Here is a 22,682-nt window from a genome sequence, read left to right on the forward strand (position 1 = left end):
CCATTCCTACCCCAAAATCATTTCAATGTGGGTGCAGCTGTGTCGTTCGAGCACATCACAGAGCCTTTGTCATCACCCTAAGCAAGAGAAGTACTAAATTACGAGGCACGAATCAGATTTCTAGCGACGCCATTTCGTAAAGTTTCGGTTATTTCGAAATCATAGTGATACCGTAAAGCATGAATAAGTGATTGCAAAGGCAGTTTATTGATAACAAATACCAAAAGCAATGCTTTATTGTAGCGCTAAATGGGTTCATGCAAATATAAAAGTATGGTGCACAAAATTCTTCATCTAATTACGCCAAAATGCGGACTTCCTTATTTTTGTAGCCGCTAGGTCAATAAACCATTGATTGTCTCAGTATAGCTCTGGCCTACTTAAACGAGTGTCTATTCAGAATACAATTTAAACACGTACAAAAAGGTCAAGAAAAAAAAATCATTGAGCACCCTAGAAAACAGGCCTGTGACCATGGGCCAGCAGCCCATTGATTAGCAGATTCGTAATAGAAATGTTAGCCCGGTTTTGTGCATCAAATGAAAGTGGAGGCCGAATATATCCCCACTATGCTGCAGTCAACGCGGTTTTATTCGCCGAAAACCACTTCAAATCACCTACAGTGAAACGCGACTGCATGCATTTGTATACGCGTCGTCGACCGCCTATCCACACTAACGTGGTGATGGTGCTGCCACCTGCAGTCTACTCTCACTGCGAATAAGAGGTGCATACACTTGGTATCAGCAAGAGGTTCTGTCCCTGGAGATTGGACCTCCGTGTCGTGTTGGTTACTGTCCACGGTTTAACTCGAAACTCTCTGCGCGGAGAATGAACGCATAACTACCTAGCATCACTTAGCTAAAGCCAAGCAACGACCTAGAAGCATGCCAGAAGCAAAATGCATTATCTAGCTATAAGGTCTAGAAGCAACCAGATTGGTCCTAATAATGATGATGGTCTTGAATTAACGTTTTTCTGTTATGTAGACAGACGCCACTAATGGACACGCATGGTAAATGGAGTGTTGACTACTGAACGCGTAGCTTCTGGCCACAGAAAATTGCTTAAGCCAATTTCAGACTACATGCAATACGTACCGGTCCTTCGCAAAGATTGTAAGCCCAAGTAACATTTTCCAGTATAGTGAATTCGATCTCTGCATTAGTTACAGCTCGACGTTGCGTCGTAATAAGACGCAACAAGCTAATAAGCCGTAAACATATTGATACGTTTGCCAGTTTCGGCAATGCTACGGAAGTGGGTACTGACATAGCAATGTAGTATTATACAGCTTTTCACAAATGCTTCACACACATAATAAAAAACAACGCATAAGAATCACGAAGGTTCGGAAAAAGTTTACGCTTTTTTTTATTCACACGTGTTTTACATGCGTTATCAAACAACTGAGGTGCTTAAGTAAGCTTCACTGCAGCATACAACTGTATTTTGGTAACAGAATTAAGTATGTGAATACTACTAATGATGTCCAGACACAGTTAACAGCACACGACTTAAGAATATTATTACGGGGAGTACCCAATCGGCAGTGATTGATTGGGACTGGTCAAGCTACAATGTAAGGAAAGCGCACAGTCTTTGCGGTTTAATCAATGACTTTTTCCTTGCGTGGGGCACTCAGATGAGCTTGAGTGCTGAGAACAACAGCCGCATCGTCGACGATGCTTTCACCGCTCATGGTGGACCGGGAGCAGCGTGAAATGTCAGAGTAGCCATTTTTGAAGCCATTTTCGAAGCCACTTCGAAGCCGAATTTCTGATCGGTTTATGGCTTGACAGGGCCTTGGATAGCCCCCGACCCAACGACCAGCTAGCCTTATAAAAGCATTGTTGCCTTCCTGCAAACTACAGAGCAACCCAGGTTATAGATTTAATGTTTGTGACTTCTGTTTATTGTACTAGAGACGTTAATAGGTTTTACTAAACAATGACACACCGTCTTTATCTGCACAGTTCTCACTTCCTTTCCCTGCAATACTTTTTACATACTTTTCTGCTGTGTAGTTCTGTATTGCAGCGAAGCTAAATAAAGTCCATTTTTATTTTTGAAGGTCTGCAAGTTTATTGCCACTTCAATTTTATATTGCAGTTAAACCTAGAATGTCGATACGATTCGCCGACATTATGATGCAGCAACGATACAGTATTATTTGTGGCATCGCGCTCACAATAATGATGAACATCATAATATCTAAAGCTATAGCAAACTTAATACGGTATTTACGTCTCGATGGTTTCGCTGCTTCACAAACACGTTGAAATATTACCGTTACTTACGCAGCAATCATCGAAATTTTTTGAGAACCCCGTTCAGTTCAACAACAACAACAACAAAAAAAATACTAACACGTATGTCTGTCTCGTTCCGCTGGCAATGTTAACACTCCGCGATTCATACAAACAACGTTTTGAATTTCGCGCGCTGCTTGACCCAAAGCGGAACACTCGCGAAGATTCTGCCAGCTTGAGTGGGGCTTCGTTGAGTTCACTTAACGGCTTCACTGCGAAGTTCGGCATTGTTGCCTTAGCGGTTCAAACTCAATTGCGATTGAAGTCTTTCTACGATTCTGAAGGACGAGGAAGAAATGAACTTCGAGTAATTGAAGAAGAAAGGGACATTTGCGGAGATCACCAGAAAACCTTTTTTTGATAGGACAGAGCACGCCGCCCAACGGCGAATGTGCAAACGATACTCACCAAGGTTTCATGCGAGTTCCGCCTGAAGGCGCTACCAGACGCCAAACCGGGAAAATGCTGTCACGTGAACGCGCGCCAGTTTCAGAATTGACGCGGCATGGTTTTCTAGATTAGTGCTGTAAATCACTACGTGCAGCAATTTAGAATGTTCTTGCCCTGAAATAAATAATGAAATTATAGCTTTCCATAGTAACCACAGCATCTGTGGTCTCCATAACATAGAATTTGCAGAACGTAGTCTCCATATCCGCAGTATTAGACACATGAACACATTGAAGAATATAGTTTTCAACTCATCTTAAAAGAAAAAAAAACGAGTTCCCTTAAGCTTATTTTCAAGTACTGTGCTCTATCTAGCTAGGTTTTGAGTTAAAGCATGACAGTGTCTTCTTATAACTCTCAGCAAATGACAAATAACAATGTTAGATTCTTGCATTATCATGTGCTTTCATGGTTCTCTTCCCAAAGGGCCATACGACAGCTTCCTAATTGTAGTTAATAATTGCAAGTTAATGCATGCTCCCTAATGGACTGCTATTGTAACGATAAAAGCTGCCATATACGAAGAACTGCTTGTATTGAAGCATAAAACTTATTTATACTTGGAGCAACACGTGTTGCGAATTTCGTCCTAATGTTATCAAAACGGTGATTTTCTCAAATTCATCTTTTTTCCTAAGAAAATTGAAATCCACAGTTCTCTAAAGTATTTCTGACAGATAATATACTTTTCGTACAGTAATCATTCTGCCCTTAAATATTATTACATAGCGAAATAGTACAAGGAAAAAAAACGAGTTATAGAGCATTACTACGAAATTTTGGGAAGCACACCTGACACGTACGCTTATCTGACAGGAATATCTATTATCTCGTGTAGACAGGTTTTTATGCGTGCTTTTCGAAATGACTCATTGGAAGGACATGCACCCTTTTTGTCGTGTCTTTTTCCAGTCTCCCTTTCCTGCACTGTACGCAAATTTAAAAGGGAATACCCATTAGCCCATACCAAACCTCTGACACGAAAGTTACTGTAATATTAATGAGCTTTGAATACCTCACACAAACGCCTTCGCTTGATATACAAACCAAATTTGATATTGATATGAGAAACAGTACTTTCTTCATCAATTTTTTTTTACAAACAGCAAAATTTGGAAAGCTCTTACGCGCTCAAAACTCATTTTCTTCTAAAAGTTTTAATAATTGATTGTTTTGAGCGTGATGAATGAGCACAACTTTCTCGAGTGGCTTTGATATGGTCTTCAATATGGCTGAGACAGTTCGCATGGAATGACCCATTACTTTGTGTTTGAATGACAAAACACTAGACCACCCCGCCGAGGTGGTCTAGTGGCTAAGATACTCAGCTGCTGACCCGCAGGTCGCGGGTTCGAATCCCGGCTGCGGCGGCTGCATTTCCGATGGAGGCGGAAGTGTTGTAGGTCCGTGTGCTCAGATTTGGGTGCACGTTAAAGAACCCCAGGTGGTCGAAATTTCCGGAGCCATCAACTACAGCGTCTTGTAATCAGATGGTGGTTTTGGGATGTTAAACCCCACATATCAATCAATCAATCACAACTAAAGAATCTTTTTGTCGATGTGGTCTCTGAGCTATTTTTGTACTTTTTTGCTATTTTTCTCTATCTTGTTCTCGTGGGCTAATGTATTGGTGGACGCACCTTAGCACAACATAGTTAATTTATTTTGGATATACTAAGGCCCCGAAGGGCATTAAATAGGGGGGGGGGGAATTTATAGGGAATGAAATACAATCACATTTCAGGCATACAGCAATTGAAAAAGCAAAACTAGAATGCATAGACAATAACAATTCACAAATAAACAATAACATTTCATGAATGAACACAATCAAAGATCACATGAAGTATAAAATGCAATGAAGGTATCTATTGAAAAGGGTTATCGCGCTCGAGAAATGAGTGGAGTGCTAACTGAAAAGACTGATGATCGTTGATAGTAGCAATGCTAGGCGGCAGTGAATTCAATTGATTGATATGTGGGGTTTAACGTCCCAAAACCACCATTTGATTATGAGCGACGCCGTAGTGGAGGGCTCAGGAAATTTCAACCACCTGGGGTTCTTTAACGTGCACCCAAATCTGAGCACACGGGCCTACAACATTTCCACCTCCATCGGAAATGCAGCCGCCGCAGCCAGGATTCGAACCCGCGACCTGCGGGTCAGCAGCCGAGTACCTTGACCACTAGACCACCGCGGCGGGGCCGTGAATTCAATTGATCTATTGCTGGTGCAAGAGGTGAATTCCGGTATTTTTTTCAGTGTGAGCGAAAAATGGCTTGACTTGATAGGCGTGGTCTAATCTAGACCAAACGTGGGGCGCGAGTATAATATGAGATCGCGAAAAAAAAAACGTGCTGCTATGGTAGAGTATGTGAAAGTAGAATCACCGGGTGAGTGTTCGACGAAAGGCGAGAGAATGGATATTAAGGGTGCTTTTTAGTTCTGTTACATTTTCAAAATCGAGAATAAGATGATAGGATCAGCTGGGCTGCTTTGTTTTAGACCACTTATTTATTATTTATTTTATTTATTTATTTAATACATACTGCAGACCACAGTTGTGGTCCTGGCAGGACGAGCACTTGAATAGCACAATAATACAAAAATAGCAAAAGGGACAAAAAATGAAACGGCGGACATTGCATTATCCATCCAACACACAATAACAACACTAACAAAAAAATGGGGCTATACAGTATCTAATAAGTATGGCTCAGCAATGAAATTCCATTCAGCCACGGTACGCGGGAAAAATGAAAATTTGTAAGTATCGGTATGCGCTTGGTTAGCGATCTAGGGTTATGGTGCCGCGTGTGTTTTGTGGTCAGGGCGGATATATACAGGGAGGGGTCGATAGCCAACTCATGTTTAGTAAGTGAGCAGAGGAAATCGAGACGAAATTTTTGTCTTCTTAGCTGAAGCTTGGGAATGTTATTGGCAATCATGAATTCAGAGGGAGAATCCGTGCGACGAAATTTTGAAAAAAATGAACCTGACAGCTTTCCTCTGAATCTTTTCCAATTTATCGATGTTATTTTTGGTATACGGGTCCCATACTACAGCAGCATACTCAAGTTTTGGTCTAACGTATGAATGGTAGCAAAGAAGTTTAACACTTGGAGGCGAATTACGAAGTTTGTGTCTCAAGAAACACAGTTTTCGAAAAGCGGAGGAGCAGATGTTTTCTATGTGCAAGTTCCAGGAAAGATTACTAGTGAACGTTACGCCTAAGTATTTGAAGCTGTTGACTTGGTTCACCGCGCATGATCCCAGTGTGTACTGAAATTGGAATGGAGATTTTTTGCGCGTTATGCGGAGGGAAACAGTTTTCTCTGCGTTGACAACCATGCCCCAATCCCTGCACCAACTGTATATATTGTCCAGGTTTGTGTTAAGTTCTATTTGATCTTGCATGCTGGAGATTTCACGGAATAAAATACAGTCATCTGCAAACAGCCGGACATGAGCGGTGGGCGTAACTACAGTGACGATATCATTGATGTATAACAGAAAAAGCAACGGCCCCAGAACATTACCTTGAGGCACTCCGGATGTGACAGGAAGACAGCTAGAGGCATGACAATCAATCAAGACATACTGCTCTCTATTCATCAGATACCTAGACACCCACGCTACCAAACTTTCGGGAAGATGTATATTTTTTAATTTTTGAATTAATTTGTCATGAGGAACTTTGTCAAATGCTTTGCTAAGATCAAGAAAAATTGTGTCTACCTGAACATTAGTATCAAGGGCTTTTGCAAACTCGAGGTGATTAGGCCAACTGACGTGATGCGGATGCTAAATAATAGATGCGTATGCTAATGAAGGACGATTGAGTGAGTTATAGGTTGATAACCATGCAGATGTCCCGATTCGCGAGATGAAGGCGTCGTTTCAAGGGGCCAAGCTTCTCTAGGGCTTTAGAAGTTGTGGGTTCTATGTGATTATTCCAGGTGTTGATCTGCCTTCCGTTCCTTCAGTCCATACAGTGTATGTAATTTCAAGTAAACAAATAAATAAAACAAAAAAAAAACGAATAGAGAACCAACAGTGCCGTCACAGCTGTGATTCAGTGTTGCGGGGTTTTTCACAACGTGTACACAGAAAAATAACACTACATTAATCCCGGTTACAAAGAGTTACCTGAAAATAGCCTATTATTCGCAGCATAGAGATGCGCTGATCCCTACCCAAAACCAAAGGTCAAATTTTCAATTCCAGAAACTTGTGCCACCATGACACCTTTGCTAGCACGGTGCATTTGTTGGGTACGGAAGTTCTTTATTTTCAGCGCTATTAAGTTCTTCGTAAAACGCTAACACGTCTTAGGGTGAAGAAGATGTTAAAAGCACACCGATTGAGATTGCTGGTATATTGTGTCGTTACAAACTCTCCTTTTGTCTTTAGCTATACTGACTACAAAACAATCAACAACAGCAATAATAATAATAATAATAATAATAATAATAATAATAATAATAATAATAATAATAATAATAATAATAATAATAATAATAATAATAATAATAATAATAATAATAATAATAATAAGGTTTAACGTCCACAAATTACAGTATAATTTTGGAAGATGCCGCTGTGAAGGGCTTCCGAAATTTCGTGCACCTGGAATTCTTTAACATCCACCTAAATTTTAGTACACGGGGTTCGAGCATGCTCGTCTCCGCCAAAAACACGGCCACCGCAGCTGAAATTCGATGTCACGACTTTCGGGCCAGCATATTCATTACAAAAGTATTCCAGGGTGTTGAATGTACAGTGTATGAATCAACACTTTTTTTTTGGTACGGTGAGGCATATATATGAACATAACCGCAGACGTCTGAATCGCGATTTGCGCTTTTGAGATTCGGGTATTTATTACATGTTGTGGTTGGTCATTAGCTTCCATTTTGTATAAATAGGCCTAAATGACGTTTTCGAGAAACGTTATTCACGCCTACTCATGTAAACAAAATTTAATCTACCCTATAGGAACACGAATTACAACATGAATCATGTCTTTAATAGACATGACATAGAGACGCGTTGGCGCTCAAACAAACAAATAAGGCACTTCGTTCTTTAGTGGGGCGAGCGTACAGCACACACGTCCAAAAGAGACGTTCTCCCAGTAACACGCACTTAAAGCGGTGTTCTGTCAGTTGCACGAGAAAATGACAAATACGCGGCAAGTACAATATACAACGTGAATAGCGCCATGGCCCTCGAATATGACGTCTCACACACGTCACAGAGGTAATAGAGGTTATGGTGTTCGAATGGTGACCTAGAAATCGTGGGCTCGAATCTCAACCGCGGCGGCCACACTTTCGATGGAGGCGAGACCACGCTTGAGGGCCGTGTACTTATAGATATATGTGAACGTTAAAAAACTCAGATCATCAAAATTTTCAGAGCCCTCTACTATACGATGACCTTCATAATCATATCGTGGTTTTAGGACAATAAGCCTCCGCAATTACATCCTTTTGAGGCCTGAAATACGCAACGAATAAAATCCGCGTACGTGAAGTTCACATTAAAATTTACCTACGATTCATAAGGCCGCAAGCGGAAATGTTGTAGGCCCGTGTGCTCAAATTTGGGTGCGCGTTAAAGAACCCCAAGTAGTCGAAATTTCCGGAGCCCTCCACTACGGCGTCTCTGATAATGATGTGGTGGTTTTGGGACGTTAAACCCCTCATATCAATCAATCATACGGCCATAAAATGCGACGCGATCTTTATTACGTCAAGCGTGACGAAAGACAGTAACAGTGCCAAAAAATGACGTGCGGCACAAGTTGAAGTGCGATGTGATGCGTGTCTTTGCTTTCCTTTATATTATCTTACTTTCGGGAAGACACGCTGTGAACGCGTGCACGGAAAGTGACCACGCGTTAATTATGTGCTATTTGTGAAAGCTGCGCGAACAGAAAGGAGCATTCTTGGCTGCCTCTTACGCGATAACAGAAATGCATAAAAAAAGAGATAGAAGCAAGGTCCTTCAAATGGCGGCAACAGGATGCGACGACAATCAAGTTCCTTATAAAAGAAACCCTGTTTGAAGTTGCCTTTAGATCCAAGTGGGGGGTGCACATGCGAACAGACCGTGCACATTTGCTGTGGACAGTGTGGTTCTTGAATTATTCAGCAGGATGCTTTGAGCTCGGGGCTATGGGTGCGTTGCTTGCGCCTGGAGGCTTTCTTGACGTAACAGAAAGGTGGCACGTATAAGTATGCCTGCCGAGTTTAAATATTACGAAACTGCGTAGCTTTTTCTTTTTTTTTCTTTCGCTGTTTCGCATATTAACAGAGTTTAATGAAAGAAGGTAAAACCATGGAGATTATAGCGCGACCTTAGCAGCCACATTTGATTGAGCTTATGGTAGGGGAAAACACAATGCAACATAAGTAATATAAAACGGTTTGAAATAAGTATATACCTGAAGAGATAACTAAATAACCAATTGTTTATTCAAAGAAGATAAACATACTTACAAGAATGCGCCGTCATTTATCTCGGCTTTTCTCTTTTGGAGCCACTGCTGAAAACCTTGCAAGAATATAGTAAAACAGGACTAACGGATGCAGCTGATCATTGCCTAAACCATTACAAAAATTTGACTGTTGTGACAGTCTCGTTTAATATACTGCAGAATGATGACGTAAGCTGAGAGATGTGAACACGGAAAAAAGCTAGATGAATGTCGCATTCGCTACAAGGTTATAACTACAAAACGTTGAATCCTAATAACGACACAGGAAGTGCAATGAACTTTGTTTTGCCACTAAAATTTGTCTTGAAGTGGTTACTAAGTTTGATAATGTGCAAGTTGTTTGCTTTCTTTTCTTTTCATTGATACGTTGTCGGAAAGCTGCAGGAGTATTAATTGTGTTTTACAAAAACGCATTTTATGAAACAGCATCACCAATACTTTCTCTTAAGCAAGAATATTGAAGGCCACTTGAAGCGCCTGTTCATTAACCAGAGCACAGACAATAGACATACGATGTTGTCCACAATTTTTTATAGTGACACAATCAACCGAAATACTTCATTATTTTTGCCTTAACTACAGGTGAATTGTATGATTGTTGCACAACGAAGTCACAGTAAATAGAACTATTTGATAAACTCTCGCGTTTTAAACATCTTTTGAAGCCCAGCAGAACTTACTAAAAATTTCACTGGTGAGATACCTATTTATGAATCACAAGCATACACCAAAAATAAAATCTTGACACTTCAGTATCGTTGTGGGAAGAGTTGAGGATTCCCCAAAGAATCATCTTAGGCCCAACGTTTTTGTTTTATGTTAACTAATAAGATATCTATATTTACTCAAGATGAAGTAGCTGTGAAGATATGGCTTCTTACGGTTGTCTGTATAATATTTACCCTAGTAACACGTAAATGCTATCAGCATAAATTACACGGATCTTGACAGATGTTGACTTGATCAGCGCTTGTGACGAGCAGCCATGTGCAGCTGCATCCGAAATGATGCCTACTGTATACATTTGTTTGACAGAAATGTGCGAGTGTGAATAGGAACAAAATGAACTCGTGGAAGATAAGTGTTCAGTGTTATGTTAGTATTTTTGTTTGTTTGCACTACACGTTATATTTTACTCTTTTTTTTTTAGTTTCGAGGTTATCATTCATCCCGCCTCTTTTATTTGTTCTGTAGAACTTAGAGAAGTGGAGTATTCGAAGTAATGCAAACCTTAAACTTTCCTTAGCAAGCAAGTTTGGAGAGAACGCCATGAAGAGTTAACTGAATAATTCATTGAAGTAAGTCACAGTAAAGCATTATTCAGCTACAGTACGTATTTGCTACAAGGCTTCCGTGACTCATCTAGTCCTTCTAAATACAAGCCTATTATTTTGACTAGTATTCCATGTAAGCTTCTAGAGCATATAATCTATTCCAACCTAATTGTAATTCTCGAAAACGTTTCTTCACCACAGTCAGTATGGTTTCAGAAAATATTACTCATGTGAAACCCAACTACTTCTCTTCAATAACGAATTATTTTCAGCACCTGACACGGGCTCTGTTATTTACTGTATTTTCCTTGTTTTCCAAAACGATCTTGACATCGTTTCTCAACGTTTACTCCCACTATAACTGAGCGTGCTAAATACTGACTCGATTACATATTACAATGAATTGAATGCTTCTCGTCTGACAGAACTCAACACGTAACAGCTAATGGACATAACTCACACAATTGTTCTGTAACATCCGGTGTGCCGCAAGGTCCTGTCCTCAAATGCTTACACTTTCTAATCGATATTAATGATCTTTCGTCCTGCATTGCATCGACAATCAGGTTGATTGCCAATGATTGTGTCATCTACCGCTTAATAAATAACCCGCACGATTCATAACAGCTTCAATATAATCTTGACAGAATTACCCCCTAATGCTCAATCTGGTGAATGAAACTGAACATTAACAAACCTAAAATGATGATTATCTCTCGAGGAAGTACTGGTGACACTAGCTCTGTTTATTAAATTACTAATTTTCAGCTGTCATCTGTTAATACTTACAAATATCTAGGTGTTCACATTGATAACAATTTAACATGGAATGGCCATATCAACAATTTGATTAACAATGTGAACCGAACTCTCAGCTACTTGCGCTGTAACTTTTGAATAACGCCTGTTTCATTAAAACTTTTTCTTTATAACCCACTAGTCAGATCGAAACCCTAGTACACCTCATCAGTCTGGGATCCTCATTCTAGTACATTTGTTAATGCACTAGAAGCCATTTAAAATCGCCCAGCTTGTTTCATTGTCACTAAATGCTCTCGCATGGCTAGGATATCATCAATAAAAACTTCTTTCGATCTGCCTACCCAATCTAACCGAGGCAAACTGGCCCGCCATGACTCTTCAACACTTTTTTTTTTCATGACAACAATATCAGTGACCGTCACACCAGTTGCGTTCGGCCATACGAAAGTGCTTCGCCACAGAGTAGTTCAGCACACATAGCGGTCAGTGAAAGTACGAGACGCCGACAACATGAAACCATTGTTGTCAACGAACCATGTCTTGCCAGGGGTGATGCAGCGAAAGAAGTGCAGCCGAGAAATCAACGTGGCACTGGCCGCCCTACTTACATGTACTTAACGCACGATCTTACTGTGTTCTCCTCACAGTCGCAGTTAGGCAGCTGCCTTGTTTTCAAAGGCGACGGCATTGTTTACGAACCACTCGCTTCACAGGGGCTAAAGCAACAGCCGCGCGAGAGGAAGGCGGATATTGTACGCTGTGTGCCATGTGAAAAAAAAATGAAGCGTGCTGCAAATTTCGCTTTCACTTGGAAGATGACACTTGGCAGTTCTGAAAGGCCACGATAGAAACGTGAAGTATGCAACAACACCGGGGCTAGTGCCACGCTTAAGCGACACTGGCACTGGCACGTCCAAACGAAGGGAGCATAAAAGGGCCCTTAAACCACTTCAAGTTCAAAGAGAGCATCGTTTTTTTTTCTCGCCTATACACTATCGTTCGTACAGGCGCTGTCTCCTTCTCGCCATATGATTATGAGAGACTGTCATATGATTATGAGAGACGCCGAAGTGGAGGGCTCCGAAAATTTCGACCACCTGGGGTTCTTTAACATGAACCCAAATCTGAGCACATGGGCCTCCGCATTTTAGTCTCAATCGAAAATGCAGCAGCCGCAGCCGGAATTCGATCTCGCGACCTGCGGGTCAGCAGCCGAGTACCTTAGCCAGTAGATCACTGCGGCGGGGACTTATCTCTTCATAAAACACGTGAACAATACCAGCATTAAGCGTTGAGAAAATTGGGGTTGCCCCCATTTCGGCTGTAGGCTGTTACCTCCGCTTGCGCGGTCGAAAAGGCGCCAAACCAAGGGAAGCCAGTTGAACGCGCACCATAACCACGCAAGACAAGGCAGAACTGGCGTGTGAGTGCACGACAATTGAAGTTCGGAAAATGAAAAATGGAGACAACTTGTATTCCTTGGATACGGACCAATCGAGAGCTCATTTCTACGTGATGTCACGTAAGCAGACTGCGGCCATCCCACATTCATACGAAAAGATGGGTAACACCAGGAGAGAGAACTCGCTCGTTCTTTGTATTTTCAGAGTTGGTTTAGGCGCCCTTTAAAGAGCACACTGCTGCGAAGTTGTGTATTATTGAGAACATTGATACGCGCATGGTCCTCAATGCACACAACTTTCCTCTATTTGAATCTTTCTATTCAATCCCCTGTGTCGTTGGAAAAGAAGCCTGACGCGATAATACACAAGGTCGCGAAAGAGGGCAGGCAATTTCCCTACGACATCGAAGATCAGAATTGGCGTCGTCGGTCAGCTGCTAAACTTAGCCTCCAAAGTGGCTTCAATGCGGGGTCGTTCGTTTACTTTCAATAATCGCAGCGCAATGAATTTTATATCAATCAGCGCAGGGTAGCAAACTGGCTGCCTATAGGCTGGTGAACCTCCCTGCCGTTCTTTTTCCCCTATAGTATATATTTTCCTTCCTTCAATCATCGGGTGAACAGAATAACAGTGTATGCGTTAATGTAGAAAGGCATTGGATGCGCACATTTTAAAAAGCAGATCCCGTGAATCCATTTTACTTTTCCGCCGTAAACGCATATATCCTTCGAACGTATTATTCACACGCTTATTTATTATGACTGCGCTTCTTGCTACAGTAAGATTTTGGTTGAAAAAAGAGAAGAGTTGGCAGCAGTGCTGCTTTGGCAGCCTGTATAAAACGCACCTTGACTTCAGGCGTGGCTTCGGTGACAAGTGACTCGTCAGCTTGCGTCGAGAGGGAACCGCGGACAGAAATGTGCGGACGGAATACCAATATCTGCAGTATCTGCATAGAGCGAGAATGAAGAAGGAATAGTATGTGCCTTCCTACGTGTCAAAAGAGCTGCGGCAGGTAAATTCTAGCATAAATGAATAGAAAAATATATTTTGAAATCAAAGGGAAAACTCTAAAAGAAAAAAAAATCGAATGATCCCACGCGCTCAGAATATCGGTTTCATGCGAAGCATGCAAATGGTAATTAGTTGTCATTGCGAAATTGTTCGGCTGTGAGCCAAGCAAAGCGAGGTTGATCGACGTGTTTTATAACTGTAGAAGTTGTGAGCCCGTGGTAGGCTTTAAGGACACACACACACACACACACACACACACACACACACACACACACACACACACACACACACACACACACACACACACACACACACACACACACACACACACACACAAAAGCGTGCTCTGGACTGACTGTTCTTACACGAGAAACTAAGGAGGGTGATATAAGCGGTACGTCTAACGACGAGAGAAAAGAAAGCACTATTGCACCCCAAAAATATTAATACATTGTAGTGCCAGTTTTAAGTCGTCTTTCCTCGTTCACTTGAATTGTAGTCTATTATCGGTCAGTGAATGTATGTTGTCTCTGTATGTTGTATTGGCAAACCATGTTGTATTGGCCCCCCCCCCCCCCTATGTAATACCCTCTTCAAGAGGGCCTCTAGGGGTAACCTGAATAAATAAATAAATAAAGTCACATACCGAAATGTAGCCGGAATACTTCGAGTGCACCGTAGCACAGCACCATCACTGCGCACTGTAGACTATATACCCGCGGTAATAACCCTACCCTCCCTAAACCAGCTTGTAACTACCAAGGGCCGCTTGAAACATAAGTGGCCCATCTCGGGCGTGGCCCGCATTCCCAAGCACCAGTTAAGCTTGCACCCAAACCATGACGGCTCGAGGGAACGAAAATTGTACGGCGGTGAAACGCATTCTGCTTCCCGAGCGGTGCGCAAATTGGCATGTCTCGAAACAGGCCGCGTATTAAGACCGGGTGCTCTGAAGAATGCGGGAGAAAAGAGACAGCAAGTTCTCAACAAATGCTACCAGCAGGCAGCCGAACGCTCACGCCCGCTCTAGAGGGTCTCGTGGGAAGCATTTGCGCTGAAGTATCAAGCGAATCACGTTTTTAAGTGCACATACGTGCTGGGTTTCAAGAGGCGTTTCGAAATGCACCCGCACGACAATGGGAAAACTACGTGATTAAACACGTGTTACTGGCAACAAAATATCATTGTTCAATTACTTGGTTAACAAGCGCTTAATGGTTACACTTTTCATGAATAATCTAGAGACAGGTATAAAATGTGAATTGTGAGCCATAGTGCAATAATCTCACGGCTATATACTTTGTGAGAATTTACGTAAAGATTACATGAAATGAAGTAGCACAATTATAAAATGCATAAAAATGTAAGCTCACTGCTGCAGAAGAAAAGATAATTCAAGGACGCTTGAGCTCCGCCTTCAAGAGCTGAATGCGATAGCGTAATCAGGGTCCATACCTCAATAGGTAGCCTGGCTTGATGCATGCCTCAACCATTCCGTGAGAATACGAACGACTGGATGCGCAACGATGATAGCTTCAAGCTATCCTGGAATCCCTATGGCAAGTGCAGTTGTTAAGAGCCCATTATGCCATGATTTTTCATTTTGCAAATCAGCGAAAAGCCTACTACGTGTCCGTTAGGCAACAGGCCAAGATACGCAGCAGCTTATTTCGGTGATGCTTTTGCAGTGGATTAAACAAGTCTAGGTGCTTTCTGATTGGTGGGCCTTTAGAAACACCCCTTGTAGCACAATTTACATGTTCTGACGTCTGGCGTGATTCACAGTTTCTGTTTTGCATACTTGCAAACAATATAGGGACTTTTTGGCAGACCTGCCAGCCGTGTTGACGGCCCGGGTTTGATCCACATTGGGACGTGATTTTATTTTCATGTTTTTTTTAATTTTTCAATCTTGGAGAAGATAATTTTTGTCTCAGAAGCAACAATGCTGACGCCGACATCGGAGTTTCGGTGAAACGAGCTGTTAAACGCTATCGCGCTAAAATGATACTGTTTTTTTTTGCATTTTCTGCTTCATGCATGATATTTTAGACGATTGCGGAGAGTACTTCCAGGCGTATCATCGTTTAATTTCTTTATCCCAGAAGCACTGAGTTGTATAAGGGCTTGGAATACGCACTCAGGGGCATTACAGTCACCACACGTGCATGAAAGCTAGCACGTTTCCCTGAAAGGGCACGACAGGCTCTCTCAAACCACTGGAGCGATAAGCATACAAAAGCTAAAAAGAAGTAAAAAGAAAAAAATAACTTCACTTTCGTCTAGTGAAACTTATGCAATCGCAACACAAATCGTTTTTTTTTTAATTCTGGAAGCTTATAGCGCTTACGTGCATTGGCATGCATTTCACATGTAGTCTGATTAGAATCCGCGCGGCGAAAACCTTCCTCCTACTCCTCTTGGACTTGATTGGACACACACACACACACACACACACACACACACACACACACACACACACACACACACACACACACACACACACACACACACACACACACACACACACACACACACACACACACACACACACACACACACACACACACACACACACACACACACACACACACACACACACACACACACACACACACACACACACACACACACACACACACACACACACACACACACACACACACACACACACACACACACACACACACACACACACACACACACACACACACACACACACACACACACACACACACACACACACACACACACACACACACACACACACACACACACACACACACACACACACACACACACACACACACACACACACACACACACACACACACACACACACACACACACACACACACACATACATATATATATATATATATATATATATATATATATATATATATATATATATATAATTTTATTTATTTATTTATTTATTTATTTATTTATTTATTATATCCTCAAAGGTTCCGTATGGAACTTTACATGAGGGGTGGGCGATGAAAGGCGGTATCAAAAGTAAAGGTTAAGATGCAGTTGAGTCTGCTGCTTGTATGGCATTCCTGAAGCGCGCAGAATCCCGGATGACAGCCGCCTCTTCCGGAAGGTCATTCCAGTCTCGGGCGGTGCGCAAAAAGAATGACTGTTGAAATGATGTGGTGTGAGCACGTGGCGGAATTACAGCGTTTGGATGACTTCTGCGACGGCCTCGATGGACTGGTTGGATGAGCTGGTTGTCACGTGTGGCTGAATGAAAGAATTTGTGAAAAAGGCACAAACGTGCAATATGACGACGAAAAGCGAGGGTAGGAAGCTTTAACTGGTTTTTTAGGTTGGAGATGCTGGAGTAACGGGAGTAATCTGAAGCAATGAATCTGGCTGCTCGGTTCTGGACAGATTCCAGAATTTTAATATGATTTGTTTGGTGGGGGTCAAAGACGGCAGATGCATATTCAAGTTTAGGTCTGACAATGGTGATATAAGCGAGTAGTTTAACGGAAGGTGGTGCCATGAAAATGTTGCGGCGTACGTAACCAAGGGCACGGTTAGCGGAGTAAGCTATGTGATCTATGTGGTCACCCCATGATAGGTCGCTCGTAAGATGGACACCTAGATATTTGATTGAGTTAGTAGCAGCTATAGGACAGTTGTTGATGGTGTAAGTAGCCGGCGCGTAGTTTCTGCGACGATGGAAAGAAATGAGCAATGTTTTATTCGTATTCAGAGACATCAGCCAAGTGTTACACCACTGTTGAATGCGTAAGAGGTCATGCTGTAGGGAAGAAACATCGGTAGAGTTATGTATTGGACGGTAAAGGACACAATCGTCGGCAAAAAGACGAATATTAGATTGAACAGAAAGTGGAATGTCGTTAATATATATCAAGAATAGGAGAGGCCCGAGGACGGTACCTTGGGGCACGCCAGACAGAACTGGGGAGAGGTTGGAAGAAAGGTTATTAACATGCACAAATTGTTTGCGGTTTGTTAAGAATGCTTTGATCCAGTTGAAAACATACTGGTGAAGGCTTAGACGCGAGACTTTTAGTAGGAGACGAGAGTGAGGCACCTTGTCAAATGCTTTTTCGAAATCAAGAAACAGTGTACACACACACACACACAATGAGATCTAACAGACAGTAATGCCAAGGAATGTACAGGGGAAGTTATTAGAACCAATGGAATGTAAATAAGAAGAAAGAAAAGTGGATGAAAGAGCATCGAACGCGTTATTCGAAGGTCGTAGGTTCGATTCCTGCCCACGGCTGGTTATTTTTTCATCCACTTTTCTTTCTTCTTATTTACATTCCATTGGTTCTAATAACTTCCCCTGTACATTCCTTGGCATTACTGTGTGTTAGATCTCGATGTCATTATTATTGTGTTAAAACACGGAAAAACGAGCCCTTAGGTATACACTTCTTTCCCTTACTATATATATATATATATATATATATATATATATATATATATATATATATATATATATATATATATATATATATATATATATATATATATATATATATATATATATATATATATATATATATATATATATATATATATATAATTACACACATCCTTGTGGCCTGGCACTGGTCTAAGGGATCTTCCATCGGCGGGAGAATTTCTTCCACATGGAAGTTTTTCATTCATTATTTCGCACCTTTATTTAACGACGTATTATTACATAGCCTGTTTATTTGAACAAAGTAAGCAAAGTCATGTTGTATACGTAAATGATAGCACGAGAACACGATACTAGTTTTTTTGCTACTGTGGTGGTGTTCTTTATCTGTATCTCGTCTAACCGCACATCCAGGAGCCAAAAGCTGCAGGTCAACCATTTCAACATTGTCTGGTTTCTAGCCGGCTGAGCTAGCCAGCTGAAGTGCAATCAGAGTACTACACCATGCACGAGCGAGTTCAACTACTGTAATATGCCAACTAATGTAATATGATAAAGATGACTCAACTCAACTAATGTAATATGATAAAGATGATGGAAAATCGTTTGAGGGTGAAGAGATAAACAAGCGATCGAAGCCGATAGTACAGAGGCGACATCGTGACTTCGGCCCGTACGGTCAAGCATCCAGGCTCGTCCAGCCTGAGAACTCCCGCCCTGCCGACGTCTCGCCAGCACGACTAGCATCATCACATCAAAGCCGGTTCGCGGCGCCCCCCTCTCCCGCCTCGCCCATTCCTCTCGAGTCTGGCGTCGCGCGGGACACGCGGTGCCATTGCTGCTGCGCCGGTGGAGCCGGCCGAAGGCCCTGTCCCCGTTTGGCCTCGCAAGGACGGAGCTGTTTCGGATACGCACGCCCGTCACCGGTGAGTGGCGCTTCCCGCTGCGGAGGACCGCACACGGCATGGGACTCTGCCGCCGCTGCTACCGCGAAGCTGTTCCTGTGTCGTGTGCTTGTGTCCAAAATATGAGATGTACGGGAAAGTTCGCACGCGTTCCTTGTGTGTCAGTCTGCCTGGCAGGTCACTGATTCAGTGAGCCCTGAAAAGTAGAGGCGTACAGTGAGTGACCCGCGTAATTTCCTAGTGGACACAAGCTAAGGAGTCGTTTATCGCTGACCCTGTCTCTACTATAATAATAATTTTTTTAACGAACAAATGTCATGGTCTGCTCGTCTCTCGGTTCATTGAAAAACGTTTGTTAAACAGGATCCGCGGTGTTGCGAGTGAAAGCTCTATTGGTTTTCTTCGTGAATTTCAATCTGCCCGCATTTCACAGTGCTCCTAATGATTTGTTTTGTACTTTGTCCTGCTTATTCGATCATTAGACATCAATCTGACCATCTTCGGAATTCGCAGCACTAGAGCAGCCTATCTCTTCCCATGTTTTCACGTGTTACGAGGACTGGTCGCGTTCTGGTTGGAGTTAGGTCCGGGCAGGCAAGAGTAGCGAGAAAACGTGCCCGTTGCCAAGCTGCCTGCATTCGAGGAAGCGAAAGCTGCAGCATGCAACCTACCGGTGGAAACATTACAGTTGCTACACCACGTGCGAAAGTCGGATCTTGAGGTGCGCCTTCCAAGTGTCTTTGACCTCGACTGCGGCGTCGTACTCCGTGTAGATGGTTACGCCGGTTCTCAAAAAGGAACCGACGTGCTGGCGATCCCGGTTGGGTTATCGCCGCGCAGTAAACTAGGCGAGTAAACGAAGCCACGTGCTCTGCCGTCATTCAGTCACTTTAGGAGGCGTTTTGACGGGGATGTTATTTGAGACACTTTCCATGCGATGGTTACGCTTGTTCGTACGCGTTAAGTCTGGCGGGCGCTGTCGGAGCCTCATGTAAATTTCATGTCTTGACGCATGTCCTTTTTCGGAGTGTCGGATGTTGCGAATGCGGGACAACTGCGAACTGACGATGGCACCCACTTTCGAGTCAAGCGCAGTTTCGCCTTGAAAAACACGTGCGCATACTCAACTAACGCGTTTCCTGCCATATTATGCAAATAGAAGGGTCGCTAGTGATTCGTTGTCTTATTTGTATAAGTGGTCTTGAAAAATACGTTTCTCGCCAGGTTTGCCACTCTGCCTCTGTCTTTTTTTACCTCTGTGACGACAGAGTTATCAATCATGCGTTGACAACACTATCCTTATCATGTTTGCCCTCCCGTTAAGAATAATGTTTACCAATGACTACAACATTTTTTTTTGCGTTATGCGTAGTGCCTTGCTTTTATTATATCACCAAAAACGCATTCCCGATAATCTTGAAGAGCTGAGACGAATTGCCAAATCAAAGGGTGCAGTCATGATTATTGTGCTGTACCTTGTGCTGTGTGAAATGCAAGGTTGATAGAGATTTGTATACAAGTAGTTGCTATTGACGTGAAACCGCAAATCCAATGATATAACACGTTGACAAAAGTAGTCATTAAAATTAAAGTTTGACGCTTGTGCGGTGTTATCTTTTGTTATTTTTCCTGTTTTCGTTCACTCATATTGAGTTTGGGCTAACTTTGAGAAAATGTCACGTAAGGTCCTTACTGCAGGACGTACATGCTTCACTTTTTTTTTTGACTCTATAGCTGCCATGCCTTGGAGCTTCGCATTGGCGCTAAGACGTTTTAACTTAAAGAACCCGAATGTTTCCCGTCACATAACATCTATCTCCTTAATTCTATCAAAACAGTGTTCATCCATCTTCCCGCACTGTAGCCTTAAGGCCATCTTAGGTCAAACGTTGCGAAGTTGCCTCGACTATGCTGTGAGGCACTTGCTTTGCTTTTAAAGCAAAAGTGTTTAATTCCGGGGTTCACCACGGATCTGCTGACGTATTTCCGGTACGGAAGTGACGTTGAAAATATACTAAAGGATTGCAAAAAAAAAAAAAAAACGAAGGCAAGCATTTCTCCCGGGGAATTGAACCAGCAGCATCTCGATTCTAAGCGCGCGGCGCTTAACACCCCGCCATGGAGCGTACGTCGTCTGGAGAGCTAACGGCAAGCCATTTATATACACCACACACTGTTTGGCAGCCCTCAGAGCCTGGAAACTTTAGAGCTTTTTTGTTATCAGTGGCGAGATGACACGACTGGATAACGTCGGGCGCGCTCTAAAGGTCGTCGCCTCCACAAAACGCCGCCTCCACGGAGCGTGGTTTCTGTAACACGTGCGCTTGTCAGACCCGCAATTCAGGAGAGGACGAAGGTCACTTCGCACGCTGCAGCGACCGCGTTTACGAAAGGAGCGCGCTGCTTACACACGACGCAGAAAGAATTGTGAGAGTTGTTTGCACGTGTCCTGTGTATACTTGTGCGCTCGTTTCGTGTGTCTTTCTTTCTGTTTGAACAGTGCGCTTCAAGTGTCGAGCTGTGACAGTCGTTAGTCCGCGCTTGTCCTGTGTATTACAGTTTCGTGCGTGCTTTCTGGTTGAGGTGTGCGCTGCAAGTTTCGAGCAACTTGCTGTTCTTAACGTGTCTCTGCAATTTGTTGCTGTACTTGAAACAATACACAATGAACGCTCAACTACCTCTGTAAAGACGCGTTTCATTTTCGTGTTATACCTATTCCTATACACTGCAGTGTCATCAGCCACGCTTTTTTTCCTCTACACTTAGGGTGTAATAAACTTATCAAGAAAACGTTTTCAAGGGCATTTAGCGCATCTCCCGCAGAAACAGAACTGCAATACGCAAAGTCGGGAGGCTTCGCACGAGTCATACATACCTCAGAGATTGCGGTACACGTCCACTTCATTATGATTCTAGCTGCCGCAACTAGAAGTTATTTGGCACCTATCCAAGGCGTTAGCGCGGTGCGAAGCGCGAAACAGACTAAAAGTTGGGGTAAGACCGGCATATCTATTATCGAACGTAAAGAGCCTTTTGATGGACCAATCAAGAAACACGTACACTACTTTGAGATGGCAAGGAACACATTCTCGGAAAATGAAAAGTTGTTTCACAACACGAGACGATAACCGGCATCTTCTCATGTTGCGACACTTGCTTTTAAGAGGTACAGTTGCATTAGCATAAGCGTATCGATGGCGCCGGAAGTGATTGGCAATTTCGCGCGAATCGACAACGCGAGCATTACGACAAGTAGAACACTGCCATGGCTACTAGAACGAAGTTCTGGCTCGAGATAGTTATCGGGCTGAAACGCGCAAGTTAATCTTTGCAACGTAAAAAAAAAAGAAAGAAAACGTGTCGTGTTGGAGAATTTATTGTCGAAACTGGTTGCCTTGTCAAAGCAGATCACTCCCTTTTCGCTGCGACAAACGCGGTGTGTTAATAAAAGCAATTTGTTTATGTAAAAAGATAGAATAAAGAAAGGCTGATTGTAAGTGAAAGTACTTTGTCAGCTGCAGCATTGGAATAAGACTACTAGATCTGTTGGTACGACGTTGTTGTCAGCCCCGGCGACCGCTTAATGTAATGATGAGAATATAATGGGGATTCCTGTGGTTTAACATCCCAAGTCCACGCCGA

The 22,682-nt window shown here is 42.6% G+C and overlaps 1 protein-coding gene across 3 annotated transcripts in view; it reads left to right on the top strand.

Annotated features, from left to right (window-relative positions):
• The first annotated feature begins 18,926 nt into the window (after positions 1–18,926).
• The window catches only part of LOC119172611 (zinc transporter ZIP12-like), a 76,435-nt gene continuing 72,679 nt past the window's right edge, over positions 18,927–22,682 (top strand). For 2 of the 3 annotated variants that reach the window (XM_075892614.1, XM_075892619.1), the window contains exon 1: positions 18,927–19,061. The gene's annotated coding sequence lies outside the window, so the exon portion shown is untranslated. The remainder of the gene's footprint in view (positions 19,062–22,682) is intronic. The other variant, XM_075892617.1, reaches the window with a different exon arrangement.

The sequence above is a fragment of the Rhipicephalus microplus genome, chromosome 4 (assembly GCF_043290135.1).
Source record: "Rhipicephalus microplus isolate Deutch F79 chromosome 4, USDA_Rmic, whole genome shotgun sequence".
Classification (NCBI taxonomy): domain Eukaryota; kingdom Metazoa; phylum Arthropoda; class Arachnida; order Ixodida; family Ixodidae; genus Rhipicephalus; species Rhipicephalus microplus.